The sequence below is a fragment of the Eulemur rufifrons genome, chromosome 28, assembly GCF_041146395.1.
Source record: "Eulemur rufifrons isolate Redbay chromosome 28, OSU_ERuf_1, whole genome shotgun sequence".
Lineage (NCBI taxonomy): Eukaryota > Metazoa > Chordata > Mammalia > Primates > Lemuridae > Eulemur > Eulemur rufifrons.
This window is the reverse complement of record NC_091010.1, coordinates 38,963,000-38,980,524: the sequence shown is the minus strand read 5'-3', so window position 1 is coordinate 38,980,524 and position 17,525 is coordinate 38,963,000. Positions and strand designations below refer to the sequence as shown.

Below are 17,525 nucleotides of genomic sequence, written 5' to 3'. Positions count from 1 at the left end.
TCCAGATTCTGCAGTTAACAGTTTACGATATTTACTTTATCACAGATCTATTCATCCATTAATTTCTCTATTCATCCATTTGTTTATCTTATTTTTTGTTGCTGCATAAAAGGGCAATTGGGACAACTAATTGATATAACACTTTAGCATGCATATGAGGATTGCTTTTTTAAATATGAATTTTGTTTTATAATGAGGTAAAATCTTGACATGACTCCAAAAACAAATACAGGGAATTCTAGCTCCTATTGCCATCGCTCTTTCCTTTTCCTTCCCTTTCTCATAGATAACCATTTCAAAATTTCATTTATCCTTCCATTGTTTTCATTTTAATATAAGCAGGTAGACATGAGTTTTTATATACCCACCAGTTTCCCCCTGTTCTCCTCCGGTGTGTACTGCATGTAAGAGCCACTGATTAGAACAGCACTTACAAGATACTCAGCCAACCCATGACTGTTCATTAAGTCCCTTGTATATTTCCAGGGTGAAGAGAGTTGATGTTAAAATAGCTTGTGTTAGGACTTACACACACACACCCCCCACTACAAACTCATAAACTCTGTTAAGTAGATTCAGTTGCTAGGGAAATAGATTTCGGTTCCAGTACCTGGAATGATGGGAAGGTTTCAATATTAGTGAATGAGTGAATTTGATGCAATAAAATTTAATTTCCTGTTAACTTACCAACTAGCTGAGAAATGTTATTACATTTGTACTGAATTTAGCCAAGAGGACTACGGACTATTACTTCTTTTTGCCAAGACCAGCTAGTAGCTAAGGAACAAGACCTATCAGTTTAGTAAAAGCTACCGAATTGAACCAAACCAAAAGCTTAGAGTTGTTTGGTTGGAAGAACATTGTCTGTGTGTTTTCTAATCAGTAGAAATATGTCCTCAGGTTTCTTGTTTAGATTTGTTCTATGAGTGGAGGTGAATCTCCCCCCACAAGTGGCTCTGTGGCAGTCACAGGTAATTCAGTCACAGGAATTCAAAGAGAGGCTAGGTGAGCCTGAGTCACACCTTATTTACAGGGAAAAGTCAATAGCAGTTTCCTCTGGTTGAATCCAATAAATCTGTTCTTTGCTTAGTATCAATAAAGTTGAAAAGAGTGTTACTTGTGTGTTCCCCAGTTGTCATCTGAATGACCCCCTCCCTCCCATCTTACCCCCTCTCATCATTGGTCAATCCCAGTTCTCAGGAATCCAAGTAGCATAAGTCAACCTTCCAATTCCATGGCCTGTAGATGTAGCAGCTTCTTAGTATTTAAAAAAAATTCTTAGTAGGAAGCCAGACATGATGGTGCCCATCTGTATTCCCAGCTACTCAGAAGGGGAGGCAGGAGGCTTGAGCCCAGAAGTGCACTATGATCACACTTGTGAATAGCCACTGCACTCCAGTCTGGGCAACATAGTGAGATCCCATCTATAAAAATAAAGAAATAAAAATTTAAAAATATCTGGTAGGGTTTATATTCTCATGGCTTCCTTTGCTCAGGCCTTCTAGGGCTGCATAAGTTGGTTCTGCATTTTTCTATTTGCACCCAAACATGGACTACACATATTTTTTTTTTTTTTTTTGAGACAGTGTCTCATTCTGTTGCCCGGGCTAGAGTGAGTGCCGTGGCATCAGTCTAGCTCACAGCAACCTCAAACTTCCTGGGCTTAAGCGATCCTACTGCCTCAGCCTCCCGAGTAGCTGGGACTACAGGCATGCGCCACCATGCCTGGCTAATTTTTTGTATATATATATTTTAGTTGTCCATATAATTTCTTTCTATTTTTAGTAGAGACGGGGTCTCACTCTTGCTCAGGCTGGTCTCAAACTCCTGACCTCGAGCGATCCACCTGCCTCGGCCTCCCAGAGTGCTAGGATTACAAGCGTGAGCCACCGCGCCCGGTCTACACATATTTTTTGAATGTCACCAAGAAAGTACACTCAAAGAATTTGTGATCTTAGCAAATTTTACTGAATATTTTTGGGTAGGGAAAAAAGGGAGAATATATTATAATACACACCAGCCATCGAGTACTTAAAAACTGCATTAAGGTATAAGTGTCATTTTCAGCTTGCACATCCCAAACAGGTTTTTCCTTTATTTGTCTTCACCTGATACATTTGAAGTTTTCTTAGGTGTGAATAAATGTCCAGCAATGTGTTTGGATCCCATGTAATAGATCCCTAGTGATTACCAGCAGCTGGACAAATAATGAACAAAAGTTTGAATTTATTGTACAGTTATAGGCTTGGCTCACTGACCAGGAAGTCCTGGCCACAGTAGGGCCTTAGGAAATTCAACTCTGGCTAGAATGCTGTAGAACTCCCGAAGTCCCCTCCTTCTTTCTAACTTTCTTCTTTGCTCATTTGTTTTGCACTTAGATATTGTTGTTGATAGAGCAGGAACCTTCTCCTCTGTTTGGAACACCAGCTAGACTGAGGATGGAAGCTGTTCATTCCAATGGCAAAATCATAAGGAAAAGGATGCTTGTTGGTCCAGCTGATGATAGGTGCCCAAACCAGTATTAGTCAGCCTTGGCCAATGAGCACGGTACTGTGGTGTGGAAGAATGGATGCTCCTGCCACAGACACATGGATTGAAGGGGAAAGATAGACAGGCAGGTAGCACAATATGTGTTGTATCAAACTCTTTGGCATTTCATCAAGTTATACATTTTTGAAGACAGCAATTAGGAAAGATTATGTGTCAACCTGAAATAATGAGATTCAGAAAAGATGACTGAGTATAGAGTTTATTTGAGTGCAGAGCTTAAAGACAGCTACCCAGAAACGCAGACTCCAAATGGACTGGGTCAGCATTCCAAAGTGGGGAAGTTAAGATTTCACTTACATAGACAGTTAACAGGGCTGCAACATTTTTCTGTCAAGGTCCGTGCACGTTATAGCGATTTGATTGGTTACAGCTCTTTCTATTTTGAGGAAGACTGCTTTAACGTTCCATGAGGAGGGGTGATGATATGAGCAGATCTTATCTCTGGTGCCACAAAGCCTTTCCTAATCATTTACAGGACACAGCAGAAGTTGCAGCTGCAACTATGCTATGTGATTCAGGCCACATAGCCACATTCCTCTCAAGGCTCAGAATAATTTAAAGTTCTAACAGCCTCAACTTTGAATTCTTTAATTTCACAGTTGTAGTTAGTTATGAGAACATTAAATGTGTGGTGGTGACCTCTGTTTAAAACATAAGGTATAGGTCAGCACCCAGCCTCAGGGCCCTCTCATAGCACAGCAGGGGGCCACTCACTTCCCCTTTCAATTTGTGGACCAGACCAAGAAGGATGAAACTTTCCACAACACGCACATTCTGGTCAATGCATCTTTTAGCCAATTTCTCTAAAGCATTGAGGAGTTTTTCCCTGGCATAGGACATTTTTTTCTATTTTCAGACCTTTTCAATAATGTGTAATTGCTTTATCTTCAGATTTCCTGTGATGTTCTTGAAAATGTCCGTAGCAGTAATGAATCTGTTGCTGTATGTGATCATCAATGATTGTCATGTGTAACGCTTTCTGAAAAGCATCCGAAGCCTTTTCGTGGTGCCCTCTTTCTGCATATAATTTCAGCCAGGTCAACGTAAGCCCAACTCAAATGTGGGCTTTAGTGTTAAAGCTTTTTCAAATTCATATATAGCCAATTGAACAAATCTGTCTACCTTTTCTCTCTCCTGCTCTCTAGGCTTCATGTTCGTAGCTGTCTTTATTTGTATCATTTGTGCCCTGTGGCAAAGCCCTATCTGGTGATGCAGGAAGGCAGAAGTGGGTGTTGCCTGCAAGGCCATTTTTAAGAGCTGAAGAGCTTTATCTGGAGAGCCACTTCAGTAAAACTTGGCCGCATATCAAAAGACATAGGTCTGTGAGGATATGTTGTCCAGAGCTTCTTTTTTTTTTTTTTTTTGAGACAGAGTCTCACTCTGTTGCCCGGGCTAGAGTGCTGTGGCGTCAGCCCAGCTCACAGCAACCTCAAACTCCTGGGCTCAAGCGATCCTCCTGCCTCAGCCTCCCGAGTAACTGGGACTACAGGCATGCGCCACCATGCCCGGCTCATTTTTCTATATATATTTTTAGCTGTCCATATGATTTCTGTCTATTTTTAGTAGAGACGCCTGTAATCCTAGCACTCTGGGAGGCTGAGGGGGGGCTTCTTTAATGTACTCTTCTCCTTCAGCTTCTTTTCCTTCATCCTGAAGCTTCAGGCAAGGAGAACCTTAACATATGTATTGTCTGGATTTAGCCTGACAGCCTTCCTTAGGGGGTGCAAAGAAAACCCCTCATGACCTTTTACTGCTGATTTAAAGCCATCCAGGCGAACATCAGAATGCTTTTGAGAAGAAAATATTTTTTGCAGTTTGCCAGTTCTAACCAAACTAGGAAAAAAAAAAAAAGGAATATATATTTTCTGGAACAAACACATAACAACCCTGATAAAAATTTCCTATTTTCCATCATCTAGTAGAGTGGTTTTCAAATTTTAGCATGCAACGTTGAAGAACAGGAATTGATAGTAGGAAAATGTGTGCTCTCTTTGATTCTAACTGATGCTATTCGCTTCTGTGACTGTGCTTGCTTTTAGTTGTTTGATAAATATAGTTAATCAGAATGAAAAACAGGTATAAGAGCAAGGGTAACTCCAAGATTAGGCTTCCTGGATGTGAGAAGCTAACAGCCTAGTTCTGCTTCTGTATATACAGCTTGCTGGCTTGGTGCTTAGCATAAGTGGAGCCATGGCAGGGTTCACTAAAGTAAAGGAAAACAAGGCCCCAGGGAGATAACCGCAAGTTACTTCCTGATAAAGGGCTGGAGAGTCCAGGGGCCCTCCAACCAGCTAAGTAGATAAGAAGGGCAAGACATGATCAGCACATGAACAGCTTGTGCAGGGCGTGTGTTCCCAGTATCGCTTGTAACCAAAAGCTAGAAGGTATGCAACAACAGCCCCCCCTCCCCCATTGGAGACCCTCCTCTTCCCCTAAATGAGTTAACTACAACTGACGCCAGCGCGAAAAGCCCGAAGCTTAGAGTCAACCAATCAGGAGCCAACGCGATCAGCCACTTCTAAAAGAACAAATAAACTAAAGGGGGATGGAGTGCAGACCAGTATGTCGTGTGCAGACTAACGTGTCATGTGAAAACTAGCATACAGAAAAGTATAAAAGCTTAACCTTTACCCCAGGGTGGGGTCCTAGTTCGTGGAGAGGCCACTGAGTTGGTGCTCTGGGACTTGGACCCTAGCTCGAGCTAGCCAGTAAACTCCTTTGCCTTTTTGCAGCCTCATTGACTCTGCCTCTCTGTTCCTGGGGCCAAGGGGAACCAGCTCTAACAACGTGATTACCTGGAAGATGTATAACACACAGATTGATGGGCCCCACCCTAGAGTTTTTGATTTGGCGGTGTAGGGCGGGACCTGAGAATTTACATTTTCTAACAAGTTCTCAGGTGATGCTGCTGCTGGTGGCCAGGGGATCACACTTTGAAAACAGTTGATTTGTTGAAAAGCATATTTCATAGTAATCACAATTTCATAGTTTCACAGTAATCACAAAATTTGACTTGGTATCAAAAAGAACAGAAAAATGGCCATCTATGACAATAGGTTCTTCTCTTTCCCATCTGAATTTGACTGAATTATCAGATCAAAAATGCTTCCCCTTCCCCCCTGGATGCTTGAAAGGCTCTGAATGCTCTTGTCCTGACTGGGCCCCAGGCCCATCTGCCCTCTAGGCTTGGGTGAATATTCAGTAAGTATCCCCTGAGTAATCGTCCCTCTGTTAGAAAGTGCTACGCAAATGACATCATCAGAGCACAGGAGGAGGTGAAGGCCTTGGTATTAATTCCTCAGCGCCCACTGGGCTCTGCTCTGGGTTGTCAGTGGTTGAGTTTGTCACCAAAGGCCTCCTGAGAAGCCCCTTCTCTGCAGCTACAGCTAAGGGTCTCCCCAGGCCTGGTCACTGCTCCCTCCTCTTGCCCTGCAGGCCTAGGGTTGTCATGTTACCACTGCTGTCACACCACGCCCCATCCAGCACCTTCTCCTGTTAATTTCCCTGAACTTCGCCTATAACATCTAAATAGCCCCCTTATTAAACTTCCCTCTGTTACCAGGTTAAAGGTGCCCCTCAGGGTTAGAAGCATGAGTGGAACAGCTCCCTTAGGAGGATGCCTGCTAAAGAACTGGTCCTTAGGGAAGGTACTGGAATTTCCAAGTGCACAGAAATAAGGTCAGCGAAGCACAGAAAGCCTTTACCTCATGGTGCTATGGGACAGCAGGTGCTCCGTGGTGCTTTGCTTCAGGCTGGGAGGCTCCTCCAAGGTTTGTCCACAGAGTTCTCGGGCTTCTCAGATAAGCACGGTGCTTATATATGGGAGGTGTTCCCAGGCACTTTGTCACACCTTTGATCGATCCAATGAAACTCGCCCGGTAAAAATGAAACTTAGAAAGAGAAGGCTGTCTCTGCTTTGATTCCAAACACATGCTCAGTTTTGGCAGCTAAAGGGGTATTTGTGAAAAGCAGTTTTAATATGCAAATTCCCTGGTGGGGTCAATGTGACCTAGAAAATGGAGGATAACTGGATCTCTTGATGATGTTCAGTGTTGTGGAAAGACCAGTGAAGGACAGGATGTATATTTTTGTGTGTATAATTTGTTACTATCACGTGTACCCAGCCAGGTGGTTCTAGGGACATCAGCAACAGAAGCTCCTTGGACCAGGGTCAGCGGTTTCTGCCTAAAGGAATATTACAGACAGCCATTGTCAATTTGTGGAAGCATGAGGTTGCAGATGGTTAAACCTTCTTCTGTGAGACTGTGTTAGGCAAAATGGTTCCCTCTGGGTTTAGAGATGTTGGTCTATAAGAAAACTGTCATATTTACATCCTGTAGCAGCATTTGTGTTCCTACCAACTCAGACTCTAGTGGAGCTTACGCAAGCATATTGATTATTTTGATAATATGCTTGGTCTTTACTGTCCACCATCAGTGTTTCAAACAACAGTGTTTAAGCTGGTCAGTACAGAAACATGTGCTTATGGTCAGAGAATGTGATGGGACCACTGAGGTTCACAGTATTCTATGATGTGTGGATGTTAAAATCTAAATCTAAATTTACATAATTCTTCTGGGTTATCCTCATGCATCTTCTGTTTCCACTATTTTTTACATCACCTGTTACAAAGCACCACCCACCAGAAAGTCAATCGAACAACTTTCACATGTTTAATGAAAAACTTTCTGTGAGACCAGGGCTGGTATAATTGTCTGCATAACAAGAAGGGAAAAGGAAAAGTGTGGAAAACTATTACTCTGAAATCCTCTCGTGAGCTGTTACTGAGTCACCCTGCCAGTTTCATGTCTTGGTTATGTAGGAGGGTAGTGCACCAAGATAAGCAAAAGGGCAAAGACCAAGACCAATGTCCCTGGAGTATTTCAAGATGGGATTATTAACTTTACTATAGTCTACACATAATTACCAAGTGAAACTGTAGCCTAGCTGTGCTGTTTCTCCTTTGTCCTGGACCTATAACTTGGCAATATTTCCTAGGCTTCCTTGTGGTAAGGTGTGGTCGTGTGCCTGAGTTTTGGCTAATGGAAAATGGCTAAACATTATGTGTGCCATTTCCAGGCCTACCTCATAAAACATCCATGCATGCTCCTTTAGGCTCTTTCCTCTTTTGTATAAACACTTGGAAGCAACATATTAAAGATGGTGGAGTCAAAAGATGGAAGGAAGCCAGGAGTGGTGGTTCATACCTGTAATTCTAGCACTTTGGGAGGCTGAAGTGGGAGGATCGCTCGAGCCACATAGCAAGACCTCAACTTTACAAAAAAATATAAAAATTAGCTTGGTGTGGTGGGAGGCTGAGGCACGAGGCTCGCATGAGCCCAGGAGTTTGAGGATGCAGTGAACTATGATGACATCGCTGAACTCTAGCCTAGGGAACAGAGCAAGACCCTGTTTCAAAAAAAAAAAAAAGATGTAAAGAATCTTAGTCTCTGAATCACTGGAGGCAGGGTAGCTACCTGCCAATCAGTAATTTGAGCAATAAATTCCTATGTTATTTACCAAGTCATATTTGAAGGGTTTTTTTGGGTAACACCTCTCATTACCATAACTAATAGAGATGATTAGAAAAAAATTAAAATTGTATATATTTTTCCAAATATCAGATATTATGATCTGTTCAAATTCAGACTATTTACTTTGTTGGTCCAAACAGTACTTTAATTCTTTAATTATAAAAGAGAGAATTGATAAGATACTAAGATAATGAGACTTTTCGGAAATGTTTTCTATGAGCTTATAGTGCCATGTGCTATAATGCTCATGCAGTTTAGATATTAGATATTCCTTTAATTCTTTCAGTGCCTTTCTCATTGTGGTAAATTGCCCAGTCTGTCTTGGACCTCTGGCTGGTCTTGCTTCACTGTAATTGGTGAAGGATGATGAAGGGGTGACTGCAGCAAGAGCTGAGCATCTTCAGTGTCAATCCCCTCCAGCCAAAGACCACCAGAAACACACTTGTGTTCAAGCACATTGGGTATATTACTCATTGCAGTGAAAGAGGACACACATCATGGGGAACCATGGGGTATCTCAATACAAGGCTGTTATAAAGGACTTAACAGATTTGGGCTTGTGTTAAGAGATTATGGGGAGGATTTAAGGAAGCAGGGCTTTGCCTGGAATTGGATGCTGGCAGGAAGCAGGAATGATTCTATGACTGAGTATCTTAAATCATATCTAGAAAGAGGGAAGACTAGACCAATGTTGAAGGTGTAATTTGAAAAGAAGCAGCAGTTACTAATGTTAGCCAGGTTAGGGGGCTGATTGAGCTCAGACACGATTACAGAATGGCCATGTATTTTGTCTTGATCCATCAAGGTCACAGGATGGCCTTTTCTGATGTTACTGTTTTGTAAAATTGTTTATGTGCTACAGGAGAATACCAGACCAGCTCCCAGATATCCAGAGCTGCTCTTCTCTTTCTTGTCAGGGAATTTCTGTGTTACCACTCCAGCAGACACAGGGGTATCTTGACTTTTCTAAGACCAAAGATTATATAGACAAGAAGGAGTACCCAGAAAGGAATGTCAAGCAGGATTTTATGCATTCACAGTTCAAATTTGCAGATCTCTTAGAAAAGGCTACGCTTGAGAGGCAGTAGTATAAAATCTCTCCCTGTGTGAGTCAAAAACTCCTTTCCATGTCTATTTAAAAAAAGGAGGGGTTTAGACAACTTGAGCTAGACCACATCTGCCCATTAGTATGAGACAAGTTCTGAGAAAAAAATGTACTGACCCTCTTGACACCTTATAAACACAGGACATTGTTTAGATCCATGTGATCCTTCCCAAACCCACCAAATCTCAAGATTACTTAAATAATGAGAATCTGAATCCCATGCCTTAAGTATAGTCTAATTATAGAAGTAAGTAATACAATTTTCTAAGCACAATGAATGCAGAAATCGTGGGTGAAACCACCCAGGGGAACAAAGAGCAGGGAACTAGGTCCAGGCAGACCTGTCGTGGAAGCCCAGGTTTGCTTAAAGGGAAGAGTGACTGTCAGGCCAACATAGTCTCATTTGGGAATGAGCAAACTCAGGCCATTAGAAAGAACCTCCTAGACCTGTCAGGTGACAGAATCTCTTGTTGAAAGGGGGTTCCTCAGAGACGTGTGCCATCTTATCTACTTCAGGGTTGTATTCTCTGAGTACAAGACAATAAAATTCCATCATAGAACAACTGTTATCCTGTGTATGGGACGAATGGGACATTTTTTTCCTGAGGTTTCTTTCCCTCCTCCCCAGCTTGGGCACAGTGAGAAATGTTAAAACCTTTTACTCTCACTTGTCTTTGTGCGCACCACATGGTGTTGCTCAGTGGTGAAGGCCACCTGGAGCAGAGTGTCTGGGGTCATTACTAGACTCTGCTGCTCACTGGATGTGTGATCTTGGGCCAGTCAGTTCACATTTCTAAGCCACATTTACTTACCTGCAAAATTAGAATAGCAATATGACTTTCCTCATGGGACTGTGCTGAGATGAAATGGGATATTGCACGGAAAACATGTCTCATTGAAGAACACTCAGTAATTGTGAGTGTTGTTTTCACAGTGTGAGAAAAGCCCCTCCATCGGTACGGTCTGTGCTGACCATCAGCTGAAGCCCCTGCCCACTACAGTTTTTCCCAGTGGGCACTGAAAGAGAGGTGCCTCATGTCACGTCTGGCTGTGCAGCCACTGAGATAGGGGTGTTCTGTTCTGAGCTTCGGTCTGAGGCAATCTAGATATTCCCACCTCAGGTTCAGGTCAGGGAGCCCTGGCCATGCCCACGTGTGGAGCCTGGTAATGCCTCTAGGGCAGCAGGCACCCAGCCCCTCCCTAGTAGCGACAGACCCGTGTAGGGGGAGAAGAGATTGTAGAAGGGGGATCACTTTCTCTCAGCTCTCTCTCTCCAGTTCTGTATCAGACCGGAGGCTTTTAGAAGACCAACTGAGTTTTCAGGTGCAAGTATTTCCTACAAGGCACTAGCCCTAACCCAACTCTGAAGGAAAGGAATGGAAACATAAGCAAATATGGAAAGGAATGTTAAGAGAGCTGCTTACACTGAGAGCAGTATGACTTTGGAATTTTCATGCACATAATTATTGCTTAGTAACGCTGTGTCAGAGAAACAGAGTGAGTGTTTATTACTATCAATTTGGCAGCAGTCCTCCTTCTGTGGGACTCTGGCTGAGCTGATTAGGTATTTAGAATCTAGCCCAGCGTGTGCTTGGCATAAACAGACCCATGAACCCGACAGCACAAAGCAGCATTAAGGAGAGGAAACACCTAAACTCTGTGCGTGTGTGTGTGTGTGTGTGTGTGCGTGCATGTTTTTACAAACAGGAAAGAGCAATGGAAACTAGAGAGGGAAACTCATTTCTCACAGACAGGATTCCTACTTGGAGAAATGAAACTTAAGCACTGAACTATGACTCCACTATCAGGATTCAGGACCTGTTCTGGGTTTAACCAACTAGCTGAGTGAACTTGATTTCACTTCAACTCTGAGTTGCCTCATCAGTGCTATAAAAGGCTTGGCTTTTAACAGTGGTTTACAACCTTGGCTGCAAACTGAAAAATTCCCTGGAAATCTTCAAAAATTGCCTGAGCTAATTCCCAATCCAATGAGTCAGAATCTCTGGAAGTAAGGTCCAGGCATCAGTATTATCAGTAAGTTTTTTTTTTTTTTTTTTTTTTTTAAAGAAATCCCATAGGGATTTTTGTGTATGGTTTAAAACCACTGGACCATAGTTTTGATACTCCAAGTATGGTCTGTGGACCAGCAGCATCACCATCAACTAAAAGCTAAGAAATGCAGAATCTTAGGCCCCTCCACAGATATACTGAAATTAGAATCTGCCTCTTAACCTGCCCAGGTGATTCGTTGGTATTAATACATTCAAGTTTTAGAGATGCTCTGCCAGATGATCTCTGGGTCCCTTTGGACCAGGGAGTCACTCCCAGTAAACACCTGTCTTTCTATGACACTCTGAGTCAGAAACTTCATTCCTCTGTGCTTTGGTTTTCTCCATGTGCACCTTACTAACCCACACAACACCACACCATAAAGAAATGTAGGTCAAAGTGCATTGACCTCTACAGAGAGTGCCTCAGGTTGCTTTTGAGACTGCTCATGTTTGCAAACAAGTGCCAGTTACACTCACAGAGCAAATACTCAGCTACCAAGAACTTCTCTTCCCTGAAAGGCCCAGTAATTTTCATATACCTCAGGGGTCTTGATGGCTACCTTTGGCCCATCATAATTTACTTTTCCAGCTGACTCCTATGTATTTCAATTCTAACTGAATCTTCATGGTTTTGTTTTTTACGTGTCAAGAATTCATGCACCTTGAATTGTCTATGTAGGTTTTACGGAACATTTAAATCATTAAAGTAGGTTCAAGACATTGCATAGATCCTATAATGCTTACAGGAAAAGTCCTCAGCTTCTTGGGAGGCAAGTTATTTTTAAACTTGTCTCAAATATCTTGGGGCTTGGGAAGTCCATGCCTATAAGGGAAATGAGCAGAAGTGAAGATGTTTTCTAGTTGTAATTGAAATTTAAGATTCTAAATTGAGCTAAAAAAAAAAAAAAGTTTTAGTACTCATGTCATTCCCATGCTCTGGAAAGCCCATAGATGTTTAAGGAAACTGTGATCCAAACATATGGTTGGTATGGTCAAGGCAGCCTTGAGTGCATGCACTTCTTACCCATTTTAAAAATCAGCAAACTGTAAATGACCATTAATCACAAGCCAGGTGCTCTGTTGGGACCTGGAGGCATTAATAAAAAGATGTATGGCATGTTTCCTCTTCTTAAGTGGCTTGTTATCTAGCAAGAGAGACAGATTCATAAGCACTTAATTTGATTTTAACAAAAGCAGCACACATTGGTTGCTTTGCAATCACAGAGGAGGAATATTTATCTTTTCCTGAAGTTCACAAAAAACTTCTTGGGTTAACTCTTGGTCTTTAACCTGATGTGTTTGGCAGATTCATGGTTCTGTTGGCTCCCCTACTTGGAGAATACTCCCAAAATTGTCTACTCCTTAGGCAGGCCTGGCCCTAAAGGGGCCCCTGGCTATTTGTGCAGTGTGCAATGCTACTGGCTGCACACACTAGGGGAAGGCTTTGATCCAGGACCACCAAACTGTTCTTGTCTCTCAAGTCATGATAATCCCACAAAAGCAGCTAAGAAGGGCGTGTGACTGTGAAACTGCCAGCTGACTGCTAAATTGGTACTGTGGAAACAGAAAGATTTATGTGATTGGTGGCCCCCGTATGTGGTATGCATCATTAGTGTCTATTCAAGTATGAGTTTGTTTTAGATGTCTTGACAGTTGTACTCCCTGATAGTCTTCAATTGTTGACTGGTCTGTAGGTGAGACCTAGCCCCTTACTTTTCCAGGGGCAGGTAAAATGCCACCTGGAGATGGGCTGGACTCAGAGAGCCAGGGCTGTAGAGCTGGATTATACCCTTTTCCCCTTTATGAGTTGGCTGGTCAGGTACCTATGTTGGTGGATATATATGTATAAAGAGCCTCTACACGAACCACTATAAAATGCAGAGCAATAACTCCACAGTCTCCCAGAATATGCATTTGTTCAAACACATTGAGAGGGTCCAGAAATTCCCCTGAGTTGCAGTGGTTCCTTAGGGCATGGACAAGCCTTGTGATGCATTCCTAATTCAGTTGCTAAACAGCAAACATCCTTAGTCCCGTTTTATACAGGCTCTCTGCCTTGGCAGTGCCCCCTGGAGGGTATGGCCTGCCCTTCTAGAATCAGGCACAAAGGTAACAGTGCTTTACTTGCAATGTACGTCCTGGGGAATAAACAGACCCAGGACACACAGCATGAAGCAGCGTTAAGGAGAAAAGAAACAGCTGATGAAGTGTGCATGAGTTTATAAATACTACAAAACAATGGAAACTGGAGGTGGAAATTTATTCTCGCTGAACAGGCTTTCTACTTGAATTAGATTCAGGATAAATTCTGTAACTGAGACCAACTGGGTGATCCTGATAAAACCATTCATCTCCATGAGCCTTCGTTCCTCAAGGGTTAAGCCTTATTTAAATAAGAGAGTTTATCTGGATTCTCAATCCAATGATTCTCAATTCATTTTTCATCTCAAATGTGAGTTAGGGGCCGTTTTGATTGTCACCTCCTGATTCTGCAGAAAACATGAAACTGAGCTGGACAAAGACGCTGTCAGGGACTCCAACATGCAATTCACTTCACTGGCAGTCACCAAGGTCTGCATTTCCTTCTTAACTCCTCCTGAAAGGTGGGATGCTAAGTCCGGGATGGGTACAGAAAACAAAGTCATGAGAAAAGTGACTTCACTTGCTCTAACCCAGGAATTGTATTTCTGGCATACTGTTTCCTTTTGGATAATTGCCCTAAATCTCCTCTTGTTTAAGGAGCAGGAAGATGGGGAGGTTACTTTTGTTCTCAGCAAAAGTCTTAGAGAGGGCCGGGGCCTCCTGGTTTGGAAGGAAGCAAGTAGCTCCCGTATAGGGCTGGAATATAATTTGCGATGGGCCAGGCAGGAGTTTGGAGTGGGATTCTGTGCTTTTGGGTGGCATATTTTGTATAAAAACTTTCTAACAGAATATTTTGAATGGAGCTGGGTACAGTGGCTCATGCCTGTAATCCCAGCTACTCAGGAGGCTAAAGTGGGGGGATCATTTGAGCCCAGGAGTTCGATGCTGCAGTGAGCTATGATCGTGCCACTGTATGGTGTCCAAGACAGAGTGAGACTCCATCTCTGTAAAAGAAAAAGAATATTTTGAATGGAGTATTACATAGAGTAGACCTAAGCATCTGAGGTATAATTTATCTCATCTTTACTTAAAGTTTATAAGCCTGAATTAAAATGCACACCTCAGGATCCGGTCCATTGGAAACTCTCATCTTTATAATCTTATCTATTATATTTTCTAACATCTGGTGAAAAGAAGGGGTTTAAAAAAATCAAACAAAGAAAATTTTAAGTCCCTTCGCTTTTCAAGTATGTAACAAATGAGGAACAAAGTCTAAGACTATTTCCCCCAGTTTTTTCTTTTAATCGCTTTGACCTTGTCAGAATGAACCCAAATAGAGCTTCCCTTTCACCCTCTCAGAATGCCAAGTTCCTCTTTTGCCCCAGCCCCCAGCTCTGAGCTCTGTGTGGTTCACCATCCTACATACTTGTCCATTCTGATCCAGTCAGGGCATCCTATACAAATCAGTGTGCCTGAGTCATTAAGAATTAACTGAATTAACAGTTAAATATCTATTAATTAAGTCTATAAACAAACTCTGTCTTCTGGAGCAAGGTTCCTTTGGAATTTGTGGTCAAGAAAACTATAGGATTTTCCATTCCAATGATATAGATCCTATAGATCCCATTTGCCAGTCCTTGTCCCTGGGTTTCTTCTCATCACCTCCGTCATTGCTTCCTTCTCCCAGCCTGCCCCAAACTCCAGTCATTAATAGTTCTTTAAGTTTCTGCAGAGAGTCTCACTGCATCAAAAAAAGATAAAACTTCCTGAGTTCCTGAGAAAAACTGATGATCCAATTAAACAACTGTTTAGTTACTAACAAAATATTCACTGAAGTGAATATTTAGGGAACATGGCTTCCTTCTCTTGGCTGATTTGGAATTTGTGTTATAAGACAAAACGTGTTGATTAGTGTTAGGGTGGGTCCCCTTCACTCTGGGCTGGCCTTAACACTTGCATTTGCTGACAGAGTGTGGCAGAAGTGACACAGTGGGAGTTCTGAACCAAGATTACAAGAGGCCTTGCAGCTTCTGTTCTCTTTCATTCTCTTGCTAACTAGAGACTGCCATGTGAAGAAGCCCAGGCTTGCATCCTTGGGAATGGAGAGGCCACATGGAGAGAAAGACCCAGCTAACACGTGGCACCAACCACCAGTCATGTGAGTGACACCATCTTAGATCATTCAGATCAAGCCAAGTTACTGGCTGATTGTAGTGTCATTAGTGACTCTGGGTAGAACTGGCAGAATAACCCTCCAGCTGAGCCCCTCCCACCTTTCTAACCCAATAAATATAACAAATAAAATGGTTATTTTTTTCAGCCACAAATTCCAGGATGGTTTGTTATACCATGATAGATAACTGACACATTGTGCCTTCATTTCCCTATATCTCTATGTGTGAAAGAGACAATGATATTAATAATTTCTTCCATGTCTTCATAATCTACAGGAAAGTCATGCTGAGAGAGAGAATATGGTAAAATTGCTTTGAGCTCCATACACTCAAATGTGGAATTAATTACCTTCTAAAATTATGCTTATTTTCAAGTAGTTTCTAGTATTTTTCACTGAGAAAATTTTATTATAGCAACTAGTAAACACTATCCTTGAGATGGCACAGTTGCTTTCATACACACTCATATTTCTTGGTGGGTTGTTTTTTTTTGACCTTTTCCCCGTCTTATAATATCTTAAGAGAGATGATCTATGGTATTCTTGAGATTACACATAGCATTTTATTAGAATTATTGTATAAATGATGACAGGCAGAGGACACTTGACATGGGAATGAATGCTGGGCCTACTGGATAAGTTTATTCATTACCTATAATTACCCCCTTAGCATTTTTTTTTTTTTTTTTTTTTTTTTTTTTTGAGACAGAGTCTCACTCTGTTGCCCAGGCTAGAGTGAGTGCCGTGGTGTCAGCCTAGCTCACAGCAACCTCAAACTCCTGAGCTCAAGCGATCCTACTGTCTCAGCCTCCCGAGTAGCTGGGACTACAGGCATGCACCACCATGCCCGGCTAATTTTTTCTCTCTATATATATTTTTTAGCTGTCCATATAATTTCTTTCTATTTTTAGTAGAGATGGGGTCTCGCTCTTGCTCAGGCTGGTCTCGAACTCCTGAGCTCAAACGATCCGCCCACCTCGGCCTCCCAGAGTGCTAGGATTACAGGCGTGAGCCACCGCGCCCGGCCCCTTAGCATTTTTTAAATTAAAAATTATTTTAGTTGACAATTAAAAATTGTACATATTTATGATGTACAGCATGATGTTTTGCTATATGCATACATCGTGCACTGGCCAAATCAAGTTATTTAATGTATGCATTACTTCAGTTACTCATCATTTTTTTTGTGTGGTGAGAACACTTAAAATCTACTTTCTTAGCAATTTTTAAATACACAACATATTGTTATTAACTATAGTTACCATGGCGTACTGCCTTAGCCTCTTATGTGGCATTATGCCTTGCGCAAAACTCAATATCCCTAACAGGTCTGGATCTTTGAGTTTGGAAAGGGTCCAAGATGCCTGTGTTACATCTGCAAATATCAGAGGGCTGCTGTATAGGGTCTAAATTCTAAATTCAGAGAGACAGACTCATTTAGGGCCACAGTCTTTCTCCCACTTACAAACCTACTAACAAGTTTCCAGATGTTAAACCAGCTAAGGAATTGTTCCAGCATTTATTTCAAATGTTATATTAATTCCCAATCTAGGGGAAAAGGAATTTGAAAGCAAAGTGTTCAAATGATCATCTTACTTATGTATTTTTACTCTTCTGTTTACATCGTTGTGACTAGATATTACATTCACAAGTGAATCAAAAATGGAATGCAGAGGAAAATCTTGAAGTCCAAGGAGACTATTCCCCATGAGTTTAAGAGACCCCTGTCACCTAGGTCTGCCTTTCTTTGTTTGGTTTTATTTTGTTTTAGAGATAGAGTCTTGCTCTTTCACCCAGGCTGGAGTGCAGTGGCGTGATCATAGTTCACTGCAACCTCAAACTCCTGGGCTCAAGCGATTCTCCTGGCTCAGCCTCCCAAGTAGATGGAAGTACAAGAGTGTGCCACCACACCTGGCTAATCGTTTTTTTTTTTTTTCAGAGTAGAATATATCTATTTTTAATTTTTTTAATTTCAATAGAGTTAGAGGGTAAAAATGATTTTTGTTACATGGATGAATTGTATGATGCTG

General features: G+C 41.9%; 1 pseudogene; it reads right to left on the bottom strand.

The window, feature by feature from the left end:
* Positions 1 to 3,195: 3,195 nt before the first annotated feature.
* LOC138376138 (interferon-induced protein with tetratricopeptide repeats 1B-like) lies at positions 3,196 to 6,259 on the bottom strand (annotated as a pseudogene).
* Between the last annotated feature and the right edge of the window lie 11,266 nt (positions 6,260 to 17,525).